Source organism: Tachypleus tridentatus, chromosome 7 (genome assembly GCF_004210375.1).
Source record: "Tachypleus tridentatus isolate NWPU-2018 chromosome 7, ASM421037v1, whole genome shotgun sequence".
Classification (NCBI taxonomy): Eukaryota; Metazoa; Arthropoda; class Merostomata; order Xiphosura; family Limulidae; genus Tachypleus; species Tachypleus tridentatus.
In genome coordinates, this window is record NC_134831.1 from 10,408,695 (window position 1) to 10,429,330 (window position 20,636).

The 20,636-nt window shown below is 32.8% G+C and overlaps 2 protein-coding genes across 2 annotated transcripts in view; both read right to left on the reverse strand.

Moving 5' to 3' along the window:
• Positions 1-20,636, reverse strand: part of LOC143257907 (aquaporin AQPAe.a-like) — a 75,358-nt gene that overhangs the window by 31,313 nt on the left and 23,409 nt on the right. The gene's annotated exons all lie outside the window — the stretch shown is intronic.
• The window catches only part of LOC143257908 (uncharacterized), a 47,031-nt gene that overhangs the window by 6,583 nt on the left and 19,812 nt on the right, over positions 1-20,636 (reverse strand). The gene's annotated exons all lie outside the window — the stretch shown is intronic.

Sequence of the window (20,636 nt, forward strand, 5' to 3'; positions counted from 1 at the left end):
GAAAAAGTTAATTGGGATTGTGTAAACACTCAATACTCGTTCTCAGAAATAAATATAAGTTAATAACGTACAAACTTGTTTTAATAGTTAAAATGTGTCTTACATGTAGTTTCTAATAATTTAACCCGTTAGTTAATAAAACGTGGTCTTATTACAAGCAATCCCAAGTTATGTACATAAGAAACACAAAGATGGGACTGCTAAACTAAATTCTATGTCCTACTATATCTAAACTATATCTAAATGGAATAGCAGAAAGCACTCTAAGTTTTTCATTTAAAGGAGTGCGTAACTCTAGGTAAAATTTATCCGATTAATTAAGAATGTAATATCGGACTGCACTATATGTTTTCACTTCTGTTTTGTTTACAATTAAACTCATTAAATTTCTTTTAGTTTTATTTTAATCCCTGAAATTGGAAAAATAGCATTGATCAATAAGTTTTTAACTTTAACTCTCCCCAAGAGCTGTATCAAATGAAGACTTGTCTGATTCTTTAACTGAAATAACAACATACTTTGATTAAGATGCCAAGTTAATAAAATAATTCTCATCAGGAAATTGGACAACAATTGCAGGTGCACTCGCCCATTATTTTTGCTGCTCTTTAGCCAATTAATCTAGTAGACATTGCTTTATTGTGTCAAAAAACTAGTTTATTGTCATAATTAAAACAGTGAAGCCTAAGATAAAGGAGATTTCTCTAGAATTTTTACATAAATTTTGTGCAGATTTCTTTCATAATCTTTAAATAAATTTTTACTTAGATTTTATTTCACTAGCTTTTGCTAAATTTTCACCCAGATTTCGCCTAAATCTTAATTGTGATAATGTTAAAAGAGATATTTAGTAGAATATTAGTTAGATTAATTTCAGGCTTGAGCAGTGTTTTTGGAACTTTTGCGTGAAAACTCTTAAATTTCTCATTCTTATTTTCAGTTTGTATATTTTTATGTAGTTTCACTCTCCAAGAAACTTTCAAGCTTTCCTGCAACTTTAATATTAGCTTTCATTTTCGTTTATGTGAGTTCCATTTCATTTTGGCCCGGCATGACAAAGCGTGTTAAGGCGTGCGACTCGTAATCTGAGGGTCGAGGGTTCGCATCCCCGTTTTGCCAAACATGCTCGCCCTTTCAGCCATGGGGGCGTTATAAGTGACGATCAATCCCACTATTCGTTGGTAAAAAGAGTAGCCCAAGAGTTGGCGGTGGGTGATGATGACTAGCTGCCTTCCCTCTAGTCTTACACTACTAAATTAAGGACGGCTAGCACAGATAGCCCTCGGGAAGCTTTGTGCGAAATTAAAAAAACAAACAAACAAATCCATTTCATTTTTGCTTATAACTTAGTTAAGAATATAAGTTTGTTAGTGAGAAAAAATTGTATAATTTGCCACACAGGTAAGTGAGGCATAGTATTTTATTTAAAGTAAGGTTAAGGTGAGAGTTACCTTTGTGTTACATTTTTACATAGGCACATTCTCAATTTGTAATTCTTTTATTACGCTTACTGTAATTACAGGAAGAAACACATGCATTAGCAATAACATTATTTAACAAAGTCTTCAGCACTCTTACTAGAGATACATACATACACATACACGCGCGTGCACAGCTACTTGCCTTATACTGTGTAGCAGTGCTTCGTTGTTTTTGCGTAACCGCTCAAGGGTTCAAATGAGATTAGTTCCTTAATGGCCAGTTTTGATGTAATCTCCCTCTTCAGAGAATTCCCAACAGGAAAAACCAACCAAATAGCATTTCTTATCTTAAGATCACTGGAACTGATACACAATTCGAAACAGAAATTCACAGAAAAATCACCCACACTGGATTATACATTCTCTGGGACTCAGCACATGAAACAAAACAAAAACTCAACATATTAAGAAACCAAATCAACACAGCCGCAAAACGATGCTCACTGATAAAATTAACGATGTATAGTTTTATGCACTAACTCTGAAAAAGTCGCAATGGCGAAACCTTTTATATTATACCCCTAAGTGGAACAGCAGCATGTCTGGGAACTCACACTGTTAATGGGCAGAGCCCTTCTGTTTTCAACCATGTCATTTTTCTTTTTTGGAAGGACGTCTACCAACCTCCATGGATCCTGCCCTGAGACAAGTAGGCAGGTCTCTATCAGGAACTGAGTGCATGAACATATATTCTGGAGCTGGAGAAGATAGGCCTAAGAAAATACCCAAACCTGGAGCCACATGAAAGAGTGGCAAGGATAGAGATGGGAGTAGATGAAGACTTAACTATTGACAATGGAGGGCAAAAGACTTCACACACTTGGCAAACTACTCTATTGGAGGCAGAGAGATCTGTCTGCACTCCCACTCTAGCAGTGGAATAGAGTGAATCACCACATGATCTGAGCCTCTGAATTGGAGATATTGTTCACAGTCTTCAAATGTTGCATGTCTTTCCTTCCACCAACTTTAGGCATGAACTAGTGTAAGAGTGGTGTGAAAAACTACAGTTAACAGTTTGGTTCCAGTTTGAACTTGTAGGAATTGTAGTCTTTGCCACCACAATGAATGAGCACATGTAAATGAACATGACATGATGTCTTCATGTGACCTATGACACTTAAAACATTTGAAAGGGTTGGGAATATATGGCTGTATATTACAGTTCAAATACCTGCCTTGACTGTGGCAGGTGGATGTGGTGATGTAAACATCAAAATAAAAATATAAATAGACAGCATAATTCCATCTTTGTGAGAGGAGATTTGGCACACTGCAGAGATGCCTTAGCTGGAAAAGCCAGCAAGGATCTCCAACTCGGGAATGTTCTTCTAGTCCCTCTTAACAATAACTCCTCTTGAGGAATTCACAATAGTATTGGCAGCAACCTAAATGGATATATCTCCAATTCTCTTCAAATTCAGATGTTTAGAATGTCATGGTGAAAAGGTTTCCACCAAAATGTCTCAAGAGCACAACTTTCTTACTGACTTTTGAGAGCCTTCTGAATAAAAAAAGGGAGACATCTACCCTACTGATTTCTCACATAATTAATGCAAAATGAGAAATCTCAGAACAAAAAACAACTGGAATGGTGAATGTTGAACACAATCATCCAATTGTGGCTGTTTATCAATTATCTTTTTTTCTCAAATTTCATTTTTTTTTCTTCATGAATGGGAAAATCCATAATAAAGTAAGAATGTTTCAGTGCACACTCCTCACACACCATTCAGCCCTATGAAGGGACACACAGCAATGCCGAATAAGGGCATTGCAGCAATATCATGGTTCTGTGAATACTATACCCAAACACCAACAGACACAATGACCACAACATCCATTTACAACATCCAACACTGATACTTAGTTGACTCTACTACAAGTGGACCAGCCAACTGACCCTAGGTGGGCCATACCAAGGCTGCCCATCTATAAGAATTCAAGGTTAAAGTGGCACATAAAAGTTAAACTCTCTCGACTACCAGGATTTCTATTTCCCCTTCAAGTGTTGCCACAAACAGTAAACACATGGTTGGATGTTCAGGTTACAGAAGAGGTAAACTAAAAGTACAGAACATTCCCTGAGAGGTTCCCTCACCACAAACAGGAATCCACCTCAAGAGGATATACAAATTGTATAAAGAATGGTGCAGTGATAAAACAAGGAAAAACTATTATTTCACTTCAATATAAAAATAACTTCCAAACAGAGACAGAATTAGAATACATTAAAAGTATATTAACATTCAGATTGAAGGTTAAGAGCTTAGAACTTATGAAAAATGCAAAATATTTAACTTCAAGCTTGTAATGGATCAGACCACAAGTCTATAAACAGGACAGGAAGAAGATTAATATACTCTCAAAAAAAAAAGCTAAACAAGAGGAGGTTAAACAGCTAGTCAGAAATAGCAGAAATGTTTGATAATACAAGTTATTTGAATTTTGCGCAAAGCTACGCGAGGGCTATCTGTGCTAGCCGTCCCTAATTTAGTAGTGTAAGATTAGAGGGAAGGCAGTTAGCCCAAGAGTTGGCAGTGGGTGGTGATGACTACTCTTTTACCAATGAAGAGTGGGATTGACCGTCACTTATGATACCCCCATGGCTGAAAGGGCAAGCATGTTTGGTACGACTGGGATTTGAACCTGCGACCCTCAGATTACGAGTTGAACTCCTTAATCCACCTGGCCATACCTTACTGTTATAGATAAAATAAGAAAATGATCTACAAGAACAGCAACAAAATAATTTAACACATAAACAAGTGATTAAACTTCTGTGGATGAGAAAGTTGAAAGTAATGAAAATAAATTATGCCAAATTAAGAATGGTGTCTCATATACACTCAACATAGTGTATGTTCTTCTGGGCATGTGCCATTTTGGTACTTTATTTATAATTTTTATAGCCCTTGCTAATGTTTAGGAATGAGAATTCATGAAATTACTACAAATAACAATACTCGTTTGTTACACACCACTTCTATTTAAAGATATTCTCTTATTAAAACTCACCTACTTATCTGTTTGTGATTCACCAGTAAATACACTAACATCAAGCTAAATATGCATGTTTTGTTGCTGTTGTGTTTTTGTTTGTTTTTTATGTATAAACACAAAATCATACTCCATCTGCTTCAAAAAAGTAAGGGTACTTATGGCAGTCAACTTCATCAGATCCATCAGCACAATCATACTTCCTATCACATTTTAATCCACTTGCTATACATAATAACATCTCCACAACAGAACTCATTTCTGGAACATTCTTGCACTGAAGAAAAAAACAAAACTAGTTACTTTTTAAACACAAATATTCATGTTTTTTGTAGAGAATGATCTTCCATTTTTATAGTGGGTTTAATAAATACAATCGACCCCAGAAAACCAAAAATGTATGGGTTCTGTCTCAATGATACAGCTGTAAGAAAAATTAAGGATCAAATGTTTTTTTTTTGTTGTCAGTTACTTAAAATAGATATGCACATTGTATATCAACAAGCTGCCATTATCTTTTAAACAATTTTTTTTCTGGGGAGAAGGGGGTTTGGTTGAGAATCGGAATTTAGTTTGTTTTATCCTACTACATTCAAGACGTACAGAAAAATTTTGCATCAACTATTTTTTAAAAAGAAACAAATAGACTGAATAAACTTTCATGACAGGTTTATCATCATTGTTTGGTAAAATCGTTATTTACAATTGTATATATTGCATTTCTTTATAATTCTTCCAAAGCAGCATCTGTTTTATTACTTATTAAAAAGAAATTAAAGGTTTCAACCAACCATCAATCAATACAACATTAAGTACCTGAAGTTGCATTAATTCATATGTGCATCAACTTTAGGTTCTTGTCTTGTTTCGTGGATCAAAAATAGGTATCATTCTAATATTCTTTTGAGACTACACAGAACTAGATAATGAAGCAAACTGAAACTAATAATTTTGTGAAGAAAATATTTCAGAGACTATCAACTTTTATTTGAAGCAAATGAAACTACTTACAACAACCAACTTCATCAGAACCATCACGACAGTCATATTTTCTGTCGCACCTTAACGAACTAGCTACACATGATCCATCTCCACAACGGAACTCGTCTACCGAACATTCTTGCGCTAACAAAGAGTAAAGTAGTTATTCTTCCAAATTATTGTAACAAAGGTTAGGTAAATAACATTTCAAAACTAAATAAAAATCTAAAACAGTGGAAGTTTAACATAATTAACATAACTAGTAGAAGATTTAATATACTTTTCTTAAATGAATGTTAAGTCACAACTTTAGTAAGCTATTTATCACTTACAAAAAATGAAATGTAGTTTTAACACCACAAATAATCCTAACGTTTTTGTTTGAAATATTGTGAATTATTTTTGTCATCTTTTGTGTCACATATCTTTAATTAACATTGACATTAAGTACAAAAAAAATTAATGATTCACCCAGTATTTATGACACTTGAAGTGACCAACACAGTAATATATAATAAATAGGTCTGAATCATAAAAGTTAGTACTTCAACATTTAAAAATACACTCAGATTTACTGTATAAAGTTAAATGTAACATACACAAAAACTATACATGTGTTGACTTTAAAAAAAAATTCCACTATCACCAGGAGAAACACGGGGAGTTTCATTTTCACCCAGTGACATGTGTAATTTCATTTGAACAGTTCTACCAAAGAAGAAATTCTAAAAATTCACTTCTGTAGAATCATGGCCTAAATCTAAACAATATTATTTTGTTTGATTTATATGGATTCTCTTGTGTTTAATTCCTTTTTGTAGCTTAACTTCTTTAAATATTTAAACTTGACCATATTCAATGTTACATGAAGAGTTTGTCAAATTCTGGTAAGATGATATCGCTAGTTTTTAATTTTCATATGCTACTTTTGTGTTCATTAATTCAGTTCTTCAAATTTCTGCATGTTTACCTGTTATAATTCAAGCCACGACTACAACAGATTTTACATACCCCACATTTATCCATTAATACAATTTTATCTTTACTACCATTAATGTTATTCATTAGTTTTATTTTTTTGTTTGTTTTGGAATTTCGCACAAAGCTACTCGAGGGCTATCTGTGCTAGCCGTCCCTAATTTAGCAGTGTAAGCTAGTCATCACCACCCACTGCCAACTCTTGGGCTACTCTTTACCAATGAAAAGTGGGATTGATCGTCACATTATAACGCCCCCATGGCTGGGAGGGCGAGCATGTTTGGCGCGATTCGGGCGCGAACCCGCGACCCTCAGATTACGAAGCGGACGCCTTAACGCGCTAGGCTATGCCCATTAGTTTTAATTGAGAAATAAGTACTAATAGACAAGTTGTGTTTTTTTATAACACCTTACGTACTTTTGTTAAATATATTCTTTATTTATTTATTAACCTTATTCATTATCTACAGTCTGGTGTTCTCAGAAATTTGTAATTTATTACATTTTGTTTTTTTTAAAATAAATCTTATCCACACAGTTCCTAACTTCTATTGATAGCTATATATTTACATAATTCAGTTCAAATATAAGTTATATGAAAGGATCTTTACAGCCCTGTAAACAAATGATGAAAGTCATTTTTGTGATATTGGGTAACAGTCCTGTGTGCAGCAAAATTGTAACAGAAAACAACTTCCTGTATTCCAAAGTAGGCAAAATGCCATTCTTTTGTTTTATTGAAACATCTAAAAAATTCAAACAGCCCCCTTTCTCTCACCTCTAAAAGAAATTGTATAATGAGGTTGCTATAATTAGCCTGTTCTTTGAAGCAAGTTAACATGTCACTGGCACATTGCCACACCAAGAAGTGTTACACAGATATCTTACCATTTTTTCACCAAAGTTTTTATTGTCCAAGTTTTGACCTCAAACATGAATTTTCCTGCTTACAGAGGTGATAAAAGTGGGGCCATAAATAAGGCTTTATTGTGTTCATAAACTGTTAATTTTATAACATCATTTCGTCTAAACATGATATTTTCTGGCTAGTAACCTATTTTCATAACATAATACTTGTTCTACTTGTGTATTTGTAAATAACAACACTACATCAAATCAAATAAATATTTTCTCATATCTTGACATTTTCAATCTTAATACTTAAAATTCTGATGAATTCTTAACTGTACAATTGTGAAAATTTAATTTTAATTATTTTGTAACAATTAATAGTAAACTTAGAAATAAAAAAATGTTGCTAATCCTGTTAATAATTAAGCAGAATGGAGTTCCAGTTTTTCAGAGGAATAAAGATCAAGTAAAATGGTTCAAAATTTTTGTTCTTTCATTGTCAATGTATAGCAAAAGTTCTAAAACTGTCTTTACTTTACTATGCTACGTTTTTTGTTTAGAGAATTTGACAGCCAAGATGGATCAATAGATCCCTTGATGTCCCTAAACATAGATTTTATATGTACGAGTAAATCATTATTTAAGATTTTCAATATTATCCTTATCATTGATTTCATATGATATAACAACGTGTGTTTCATTATCTAGTTTAAAAATTAAAATGTTTTTTTTTGTTACATAAAGTTCAGTCACCTGATGATTATACAAGGTTTCTCTTTTTAGTATCAGAAATAAGTAATGTAGCTACATTTATTGAAATATCTTTTATAATATAGTCATTATCTAAGTTATTTCAAACTTATTTTAACTAACACAATTAGATTTTTCATTGATATGGAATTATATATAGAAATGTTCAAATCCAACTCAAAAACTTTGTGATGTCGAGAAAACCCTCTGGTAGAGAAGACTATATATGTTAAAATGGCTCGTTTTTTCTCACAAAACCATCGACATAATTTCACAAAACAGAAAACTAAAAAACAATCTCACAAAGAGACATTAATCCCACTAAAAACCTAAAACAAGACAAACATAAAACTTCTAAAAGCAGATAAAGGTAACGCTATAGTCATAATGAACACGAATGAATACACCCAAAAAATGAAGAACATCCTATCAGACACGAACAAATTTAAACCAATACACACGAGACGCAACTGAACAAATTACTACTACAAATGAAAAAAGCCAACACAATTTCACAAACACTTTATTCCTACCTACGTAAAACCGACTCACGCACACCGCAAATATACGGCATCCCCAAACCTCATAAACCAGATTGTCCATTACGACCAATAATGTCCACATATGAATCGTTTAATTACAATCTTGGTAAATACATAGCATGGGCATTCTCCAAATATGTAACATCAGCCAGCTCATTCATCAAAGACTTTTAATTTCAAGTCTAATCTAAATCAACTTAATCATAAAGCCTTAATGGCCAGTTTCGATGTTATATCCCTCTTTACAGAAGTTCCAACCACTGAAGCCTGCAAGATAGCCTTAGAACTCTATATCCGAGACCCTAACCCAACTATAGAAATTCCCAGTAACCAGTTAGCAACCCTCATAGAATTCACCACGATAAAGACAAACTTCATGTTCAACAACCAAAACTATATACAAACAAATGGCCTAAGCATGGGCAACCCAGTATTACCAGTTCTAGCCAATATTTTTGTGATACAAGTTGAAACACAAACAATTAGCACAGCATTACATCCACCACTATACTGGTACAGATATGTAGACGACACGATTGCGGGATTCACATCTATAGAACACACAATATTTTTCAATCACATTAACGCTATACATCCCAACATCAACTTCCCATGTCAACAGGAAGAAAGCAATCAAATATCATTTCTTAACCTCAAAATTACAAGAACCAACACATAATTTAAAACAGAAATCCACTGAAAAATCACCCATACTGGACTATACATTCCTTGGGACTCAGCACATGAAATGAAAGAAAAACGCAACATACTAAGAAACCAAATAAACACAATTATAAAACTATGCTCATCAGATAAAATTAACGATGAATTAGACAAAATAAAACAATATTTCATCAACATCAATAAGTTTCCTCCACAAACCGTAGAAAACATTATATGCACACACCTAGACAAAGCAAAATCAACCAACAAAAGTAAACATATCTCACGAATCAAAAAATCACAAAAACCATATACTGCTGTATACCATATATTCCCGACATCAGCAGAAAAATAACTAACATTTGGCAAAAACTAGTAACAAAATATAACATTCCAGTTAATACCAAATTTATTCAAAAACCAGGCACAAAACTGAGGTCTATACTCTGTAAAACCTACACTGACAAACACAACACCAAAATTATTTATAAAATGCAATGTGATAACTGCCACAACTTCTATGTTGAAAAACAAGTAGAAATATGGAAATCAGATTTAAAGAACATAAAAAGTCACCTTCACATGTTTTTGAGCACTGCAAGTCAAATAAACACAACATAACCATAGAAAACATTCAAATACTAAATAAAGAAACAAACATAAATAAACGCAAAATTAAAGAAGACTTACTTATACAACTCAAGCCCAAAATAAACAAATACAAAGGAACACCTTTATACTTATATTAAAAATAATATAAATAATAATAATAAAGTAAATACAAAATTATATATTCAAACATCTAAGCACGCCCTCCACTTTCCAACACTCAGTTACAAAAACCCCTTCAAACATATTGTCAGTTTCCTCTTCCTTTCTTTGTGAACGTGACAATGAGCGAAGAAGGTCGTAACGTTGTTGGCTCCTCTATGTAAAAAATTTTCACAACCCAAACGAGCCATTTTTTCCCATATTCTTCAAAAACTTTTACTTGAACAGGCTTGTTATTTTCGGATTCTTCAATAGTTTAGCTACTTTTTCAGTTAGTGCAATGTTCATATTTTCTAATTATTTTTTGGAGATATTTAATCAAATTAATTTTTTTTCCATATTACCCTAATTTCAGTTAATCTTACCATATCCCTTTTCTACTAACTTCATGTTTCAAAAGTATTCAATAAAAACTAGTGTATATTCATAGCTAATTTTAAATGTAGGTAGTATTTTTATTTAGTTTTTGCAATTTTGCTTCTTTTTTCCTTGATATTTTAAGAATTAACTGTATTTATATAATAATAAATTATACTGTTTCTTATATTATATTTCACTTTTGTACTGTGAGTTACTAAATAGTATTTGTTGTAATTCATTAATACAGTTTTCTGTGGCATAGACTCAAGTTTAGTGTAAATTCATTATTGTTCTTTTTCATTTTGCATAGCCTACTTTGTTCCCACAACATTCTAGGTTTACACTGTCATTATTGCTATTAACAGAGTAATTATCCATAAATGAAAATGCGGTCTTGATTGAACAAAATTCTGCAAACTTAATACTGAGAATATTTTTTTTCTTGTAGGTATACATGTGATATCATGTGCATATCATTGATGTTTGTTAAAGATAAAATTGAATTAAAAGATAAATCTGGAATACATAAAATCCCTTACAATTATGGCTTGAGTTATGTCAGACAAGCACAAATTTGAAAGCAAGTAAATGAACACAAAAATAGCACATAAATTGAAAACTATTGGCTTTAGCAGAATATGTGATAAATATATTGTATAAAACTGAATGGGATAAGATTCAAAAGAAGTTGAATTATAAAATGAACTAAACATAAAAAAATCAAGAAATTGTTAAATATAAGAACACTTTGAAGAGAGATTTAGATCAGGGTGCAACAAGAATCTTTGAAAATTATTCTGTCAAGATCACTGACGAATGCAAATTACACACACACACACCTGATTGTATAAAAACGAGATTACCATGTATTCTATGGCATTATGGAGATGGTGTTTTTTTGGTTGTTTTTTTTAATACTAAAACATGTAATTTTTAAACATATTTTACTTTTTTACTTAAATTATTGTGCATTTTCAAATGTTGAAGTTCTTACTGATTTTAATAAATCTATGCATAAAAATTGTAATAGAATATACTGCATATCTAAAATTCACCATTAGGACTAATACTTTACACAATTTTATATTCTCTTTCTATAATTCAAAAATCGCCCTAGAATTTTAGCTTTCACAAATAGGTATGACTGATACTATTAGAATAATCTATACTTACATACACACTCAAATTCATTATGTATTTTTTGAAATTAGTAATACACCTCTGTTTCATTGATCAAAATATCTTGCTATCATACTTTAAGCTTTACACATATGGTATTAAAATAAAGTATCTATAGAAAACCAGTCTGAAATTAAATTGTGTTTCAAATATCTAAAATTACTTATGACAGCCAACTTCATCTGCTCCATCAGCACAATCATACTTTCTGTCACATTTTAATGCATCAGGTATACAAAATCCATCTCCACATCTGAACTCATCTCTGGAACATTCTTGTGCTAAAAACATTTGTAGATTATCCTAATTGAAACAAGTTTCACATATACTTTAAACATACTCGAGAATTTTTTTTTATTTTATTTTTACAAAGTTAGACCATTTAATAAACATTGGCACAAGACTGTGGAAGAAATATTACTCCTTATGTTTTAAAAGCATTCATTTAATTGCTCCTGGTTATTATGAAAAGTTAATAAAATTTGTGAAAAGATGAAGGAAGAGTTATGTGGTAAATCAAAGTCATGTTAGGCATGTCATTCAAGAAGAAAACAGCTCTTAGTGAAGGAAATAAACAGTGCAGTTTAGCTGTCGGTGATAAATTTAAAGGATTTCACACTAATATCCACTGATGGTATACTCAATCTGAAACTGTCAGACTTTCAACAAGATATAAAATTTAAAAAATAAAATAAAAATTGAGGCCAGGTGTAAACAGTGTACAGTAGTTTAGATATTAAATGAAAATTTTCAAGCAGAACTACATAAATGGGAAACAAATCTTACCAAGAAGTGGTAAATCGAACTTCGAAATAAATTAGAAATTTGGGAAGTTTAAATATAAAGTTAGAAAACTAGATTCAACTCACTTTATCTACAATATTAACAGTGAAATCCAAGCTTCAAAATAGTAACATTTACATTCGTGTAAAATATATATTAATTCCTAGTTTAAATAGTTCACAACAAGTCTGAAATCAGACCATCAATCAGAAGTGAAAGTGAGTTAACTACAGGAGGTATACAATACCTATTCAAAGGATCTCTAAAAATAAAATTGAAGCATCACAATGAAGAATGATGTTAATTATTAAACACATTAATTGTACTAATTTGTTAATAAAAATTTAACAGATTCTACAAATTCTTTTACAAATGAATAGTGGGATTGACCGCCAAATTATAACGCCCTCAAGGCTGAACATGTTTGGTGTGACGAAGACTCGAACTCGGAACCCTCAGATTAGGAGTCGAGTGCCTTAACCACCTTGCCATGCTGGGCCTCTACGTTTGTTTACAAGGTTAAGAAATAAACGTTTAAAGTGTCTGCCTAATTTGCTCTGTGTGTTAGGCCTAATGCTAAAAATAGTCACTTTCTTGTTTTACGGATCTTAAAATTATTGACATAGAAAATAATATAAAAAGAAGAAAATTCAAAGATTAAGAAACAAAAACATGACATTAATTAGTTAAAAAGACATTTATTATAATTTTTCTCTTTTTAACAATTCTGTTTGACTTGCTTTTATTTTGTGATTTGACGTTATATTATCGGTATTGACGGTGCAACGCGTAACGTTTTCCATACATTATTCATGATTGATACCAGGTAAACCTTACAAAATGTAGCTAGTTTTCTAACGAAACACAAGTTTTTAAAAACATAATTACTCATTTTATCTGTTAGCATAATTTAAATTAATCTATTTTATTTTGTGTCAGTTACAAAATTCAGTGTAAAAAACTGACGAAAATGAGTAAAATAATTATAGAAGTTTACATGTAAAATACACATGTATGGAAATTTTGTTTAATTTTTTGTTTGATTCGTGTAGTTTTGGGGTTGATGTTGTTTTCTGAAATTCAGAACAAGGCTGTACAATGGAATATCTGTGATTTGTCCACCACGGGTATCGAAACCCGGTTTCTAGCGTCGTAAATCCTCAGGCATACCAATGTGCCCCTCGGAAGTAATTGATATGGCTATTATTATCTGGTATTCCCAGATGGCCACCCTTCCAAGAACGATTATATTAGGGATCCTATTACCAATAAAGTTATAAGTTTACACACCCTTTTAATGTATAAATACTTTTAAAAGTGTATTGAGAAAGCTGATCGCGTTGGGATCCATTAGTAGTAAGGCCTGGGTTAAGCTTATTTTCAGAATTTATTTCGTTTTATTGGTTTAACAGCCGTTATCATTTCATAACTTAAGAAAAAATAGTTTTTGGTCTTTTTTGTATGGATATCAATTTCTTGGTAGATATGAGTGAATGTTTTTTATAACTACGGATAGAAGCTTGAGCTTAAATTTTTAATATGTTTGTTAATTTGACAATAAGCACAAAACTATACAATGGGCTATCTGTGCTCTGACCATCACGAATATGGAATAACATACCGGTGTTTTCTTAATAACAAGGTGTAAGTATCCCTACTTATGTTTGTTGGAATTTCGCACAAAGCTACTCGAGGGCTATCTGTGCTAGCCGTCCCTAATTTAGCAGTGTAAGACTAGAGGGAAGGCAGCTAGTCATCACCACCCACCGCCAACTCTTGGGCTACTCTTTTACCAACGAATAGTGGGATTGCCCTACTTATGATTGGAAGAACGTGGTTTTGGAATTTCGCACAAAGCTTCTCGAGGGCTATCTGTGCTAGCCGTCCCTAATTTAGCAGTGTAAGACTAGAGGGTAGGCAACTAGTCATCACCACCCACCGCCAACTCTTGGGCTACTCTTTTACCAACAAATAGTGGGATTGATCGTCACATTATAACGCCCCCACGGCTGAAAGGGCGAACATGTTTGGAGCGACGAGGATGCGAACCCGCGACCCTCAGATTACGAGTCGCACGCCTTAACACGCTTGGCCATGTCGGGCCAAGAGCTTGGTTAATAGTCATGAGTTTGTTTCTCTTACTGATTGTATTTTCACAGCTGTAGTTCAACTGTTATAATCAACCAATTTAGTGTCACCACGTATATCAATATACACTTGATACTGAAATATATATAAATAAAACTGGCGTGTCAATTTACGCTATACAGATCATAAACGATATAAACAAGAGTCCATGTTTGACTATAGTATTTTAATTTAGTTTGTCATAATTAGAAAAATACTAGATTATTGACAACTCGTATGTTTGTTTACCCTTCAGTATATTACCGCAAGGAGAATGAGTACGCATTGAAAAAGTATTTGATTTGAATACACGTTAAAAGCTCTAACGTCCTCTTTTGGGCACCGTTAAAATAACCTGACAGAAATATGATTGTGCCCTGTAGTTAAACCAACAATTGCATGCTAGACTAGTTTTCTTGGAGTTTTGAACTAACTGAAACAGCTGAAGCGAATATATCTCTACACAGCAAAACTCTTTTACTCAGCCAGTTTAAAACACTTTTATCCCCAAAAATTTGACAAAGTTTACTCTGCACTCTTTCCTCAGTTCGGTCTTCTCAGTGAACAACACCATTTTTATTAAAAATAAACAAAAAACTACTTTATAATTTGTAGTAACACTACAACTACATACAAACAAATCGAGCTTTGACATTAGTGTTGGCCACCTTTCTCAAGAACACACATTTGCAAAGGAAAACTAGAGGCGTTCGGTTCTTTGTTCTTTTGTCATCAGAGTAGCTCAAAGTTTCGTAAGTAGATTATGCTGTTTTCTGTAGTTTTTGTGATTAAGTTTCAGTATTCCTAATGATAAACTAATGATGTTAGCGCCAATATTTCTGTACACTCAGCTTTCAGTAATTGTTTAGTTATCGGTTTAAGACACTCGCGAATACTTTTTCTTTTCCAGTATCGTTTACTAAAACTCGAAAATAATCAATAAGTCTTATATTTACTGTCATATTTTTAATTATCGTAAGCATCGACAGAGCTTACTAATAAAATATTGACGTGTCAACTTTCTGGCTTTATGAGTGTTGCATTCAATAAACCGTAGTTCACTGTACTTTCTTACTCTCGAGCTAATGAACTGGAAAACCAATTTCAAAAACAAGGATGAAGAAACAGAAAGTTATTCATCCGTATCTCTTCGAAAGAAATACAGGAAGCTTAACTACAATATGGCCTTATCGGTTGTGTTGTTTCTGCCAACACACTTAAAAAAAAATCAAGAAATTTCTTCACCTCTGCCTTCAGATACTAATAGTTTGTAAGATATACTGTCAAGATCCTGTTATATCATTGTCCAACTTCTTTTCCCAGAAAAGAAGTAGATAATCCTGATATTAGATGAAAAACTCTTTCAAACAAAGGCACCTTTTGTAATTAAATCGTCTTTTTTTTTTGTTCTGCATAAACCAAATTAAAAGGTTTAGAATAAAGAAAAATGTGTTTTTTATATTAACACCGAGCAAAAGAAAAGCAATTTAAAGTCGATACTTTAAATTTGCCTTTAGTATAAATAAGTTGGAAATACTGCACACGTTTTTCGTCTTTGTTGATTTTTGTTGTTGGTTTTGTGTGTTTGAGATAACGGCCTGGCATGGCCAAGCGCGTAAGGCGTGCGACTCGTAATCCGAGGGTCGCGGGTTCGCGCCCGCGTCGCGCTAAACATGCTCGCCCTCCCAGCCGTGGGGGCGTATAATGTGACGGTCAATCCCACTTTTCGTTGGTAAAAAAGTAGCCCAAGAGTTGGCGGTGGGTGGTGATGACTAGCTGCCTTCCCTCTAGTCTTACACTGCTAAATTAGGGACGGCTAGCACAGATAGCCCTCGAGTAGCTTTGTGCGAAATTCCAAAAACAAACAAACAAAGATATTGAGAAATATTTTATTTAAAAATAAACTTAAAAATAATCAAATTGGTAGTCTATCACAAACTGTGAAATTTACTGAAATCTTCCCTCAAATCAAAATTAAAGAAATTAGATTATAAACCGTTGATTTGTAAGGATTTTTATACACTAGTGTTTATAATTTTTGAAATATTGCTCGATGATGAATTAATACTTACAGAGGTAAAGAACAAACAATAAATCAGAAATGCCATGTATACTGAAGAACATTAGTAAATCAGTCCTAGAATTATTTAGGAAGATTACTTCACCGTTTCGTTTTTAATTTAATACACCATATCGCTTGTTGGTCACCTCGTCTCTAACAACATACAGTAATATCGTCAACAATGAAATGAACCACAGTAATTACTACCGGAACTCTCTGTGTTAAATACATTCATCCAATACTTTTGGTCGTTTCTCTACATTGAATTAAAGACTACAGTTAATCCATATGTAGATCACACAGGTAGTGGACAGTATAACAATAAGCTCTCATTCTGAAATTTAATTAATGGAGCTTCTAATATAATAAATCAGGTTGTGTGACCATTTATTGGATAAATTCCCATTATGAAGTACATAAAGATACAAATATGAGATAAATGAAAAATAAAGAGGACATATAAAACAGAAGGATATCGAGAAAGAGCTGTCTATATTCTGACGAAAATAGAATCTATCTGTAGCAGATTCAAAGGTATACAATGGACTACATGTGATGAAAAGATGTCTCATTCTATGAAGCCACGTGCCACAAGGTAGTGTTCTAATTAAAGAGGTAACACCGGTTTCGTCATTGATACAAGTATACATTTCGTTCTGCTAGTTATCAAAATCGTGTATAGGGAGAAACTTGTTCAGAGTGAACTTTCACTGTCTAAACTTATATTTTGTGAAGACACATGTGTACAGTTACAGTCGTTCTGGTTGTCCCTCTGCCAAGTGTTATCTCCATCAACCATTGGTAAAGCTGCATTTCAGTTTGCTCTTAACATCTATTTTACGCAGAGTTATTATTCACTCTTAATTTTGATGTTATTAATGACTGATCAATAATATAAATAAATTAAAAATATAATTATACACATATGTCAGAGTACCAGCAATGAGCACACTTTTTCATTATTTGTTTGAAATTCGAGATGTTAAGTGGTTTGTGAAAATTCGAATTCTATAGTTTAGTAACAAAGAAGCAGGAAATGTGCTTGGAGCATGAGAAAGGCAACATGTCTGCATACAAGGATAGGGCGAGATTTACATATATTCTGTTAAGCCTTGAATGTAACTGTTTCTTACATTAATCATTGCCAAAACTTTGAAATACTGATTTTTTTTTTGGTAAATTAAAGATGGCAATCTACAAAGCGTTGAATTACTATTTGAGGTTTGTTTTTGCTTTGGTATTTCTAAGAAGTACGGCTTTTGAAGGGTCAAAAATGAGATGAAATCAACTGAGATAAAGTTTCTACACTCTGAGAAAAAATCGGTATAAATATATATATAGAAAGAGAAAGGAAACACGTATTAAAACTTCAGTATTCAATCAGTGCTGGTGGTTAAATTTATTATTGGTAGCTATACACGTTCACAGTAAATATCACGGAAAGAAGTTCGTCAATTTAAATCATTAATTTAAAAGCATCTTTTAATATAAATACAAGTTATCTTAAATCATTGTTTTTGAAGCGATGTTTGCACAGGCTTTTCATCATTACAAATTCACTTTTAATGCGATACAAACTAACAAAACATTTTGCTTTAAACGTAGATTTAAAAAAGGCTAAAAAACTGCTAATATGAACGTGCAATGACAAGTGAGGACAATGTCATCCAAAACTGAGGACTTTAAGCGATTAATCTTGTGTTATAATGTGTGTCTTTAGGGAATTTCAAGCATCTGTCAATGGCATTACCATAAGAAAACTATGCAAATTTCCAGAGTTATGCAGTCACCGCTCCTTGGAGAAATTCATGCTTTACTGATGTTACACTACGCAATTGGGAATGCATAACACGTGGTGAAAACTCACGAAAAAATGTGGTTATACTAATACACAGTTAACTTGGATGAATAGTTGGAGCATTAAGAAACTGATGAATAGTCGTTCGCTGAAAACTATTAAATATTTGATTCTATTACAGTATGTGTGTGTGCGTACTTGTATAGAGTTTATTCTAAGAAGCCAGGCGGCGTCAAAAACCGGTCGAATCACAAAATGGAAACCTGGTAACTCGAGATTTTTCGAATGGTCACTCGAATTACTGGAATTGTATTTGATGTTTATAAATGTAGATACAAACAAGAAGAGGGTGAAACAATGAAAATACGTTGGAATTCAGGTTTAATTTTCATTTCCAATCAAAAGTGAAACTGAAAAACACCTGCTCTCCTCAGTTTATTTATCTGATCACGAGTGACAATTATTCATAACTCCAGGTCATTTTTCATAAAATATTTTGTTAGATTATGATATCATCTGGTGTGCTAACAGTAGTTACTGTTATTCATCCCACACTTACACTTTAAATAGAAGTGATAGGTCAGAAGAACTCACCTTCATCAATATCAGAAAGCAATATTTTTAATATACAAACATGTGTCAATTGGTAATGTTTTATGATACTATTGATATGTACATCTAAGTGCGTTTCTAGGTAGTAATATGTATATAGGTTGTGTTTCTGGGTATAGTATCATATATATAAATATCTACGTGTAATTTTGGAAAGTATTACACAGGTATACAGCTAGGTGTAGTTCTAGGTTACCAACGGTTGAAAGGGCAAGCATGTTTGGTGTGATGGGGATTTGAACCTCCGACACTCAGAGTCGAGCGCCCTAACCACCTGGATATGACGGGCCACTGAGGCATATAATGAACTAGACACACGTTAAATAGAGTGAAATGATATTTAATTTAACCCAAAGCGAAGTTAAAGAACACAAGTGGTACGTTTACTCTAAAGATGTATAATCTGAGATAAAGTCCTGTGTTTACAGTTATCTAGTGAGGAAAAAAAAAGAGCATTATAAACTTATAAAGAGAAAATCATTCTTTTCTTTTGCACGAGCTATCCTCGGGAATGATGGTCACTTTAACTTCAAAACGAGGCATGTTGTATCCCTTGGACATCACCTAACTTGCTAATTGAACAGGTCAATGCCGATGTTTCTACAGTGTTTAAAGTGTTGACACTTATTTAACTGATCTAGTTCAGCAATCTTTCCTACGAACACGTGACACTTATTTAACTGATCTCGTTCCGTGATTATCCAGGGCAAAGGCACTTATCATCTAGCTTCTTTGATCAACTTTCTAAAAATATTCTTGCTTAATATGAACAGGAATCTTAAATTAAAGTACATATTAACTAAAGGAATAGGAAACACATGAAAGTATGCATCACCTTATCCAATTACTGATTAGAAATTACTTGTTCACAAGTAGATACAAATTACTATGCACTTTATTACACAGTATTTTAATAAGTAAAGACTAATCGAAACGCCGTGAATATCACAACGCTCAAGCGACGAATAAATAAAAATAACAACATATCTTTCCAGACGTAGAATATATGGCAATAAATATTTATTTAAATATTTAATTATAGCATCAACTATATTTATATCAGAGTTAGAAGCTTACAGAAAATATTGAGTAGAATATACTGGCTTAGTCAAAGCGAAATAAAATAGCAAAATTACAAACTTCCTCAAATACTATTTATTAAAAACTAAGTGCTAATAGGAATATAAAAAAGAACGCTCGTTTCGCAAAACATAAGCTATTGACACTCCTTAAAAACAGAGTGAGGAAACAGAATCTAACCTCGAGTCTAACACTGATTTAAATGTATATATATATATATATATACAGGTTTGTTTTGAGTTTCGCGCAAAGCTACACGAGGGCTATCTGCACTAGCCGTTATAATTTAGCAGTGTAAGACAAGAGAGAAGGCAGCTACTCATAACCACTCACCGTCAACTTTTGGGCTACTCTTTTACCAACGAAAAGTAAGATTGATTATGACATTAGAATGCTCTCTCGGCTAAAAGGGGCGAGAATGTTTGGTGTGACGGGGTTCAAACCCGTAACCCTCAGATTACGAGTCGAGAGCACTAACCACCTGGCCATGCCGGGCCAGCTTCAATTTTAAACGAGTAAATTTCTACCTGAAAGATAGATATCAGAACCTGTATAAAAATATAAGCAAATTGTAGTATATATGCACTACGTAGCAAGATTAAGAGTGGATTTCAGTT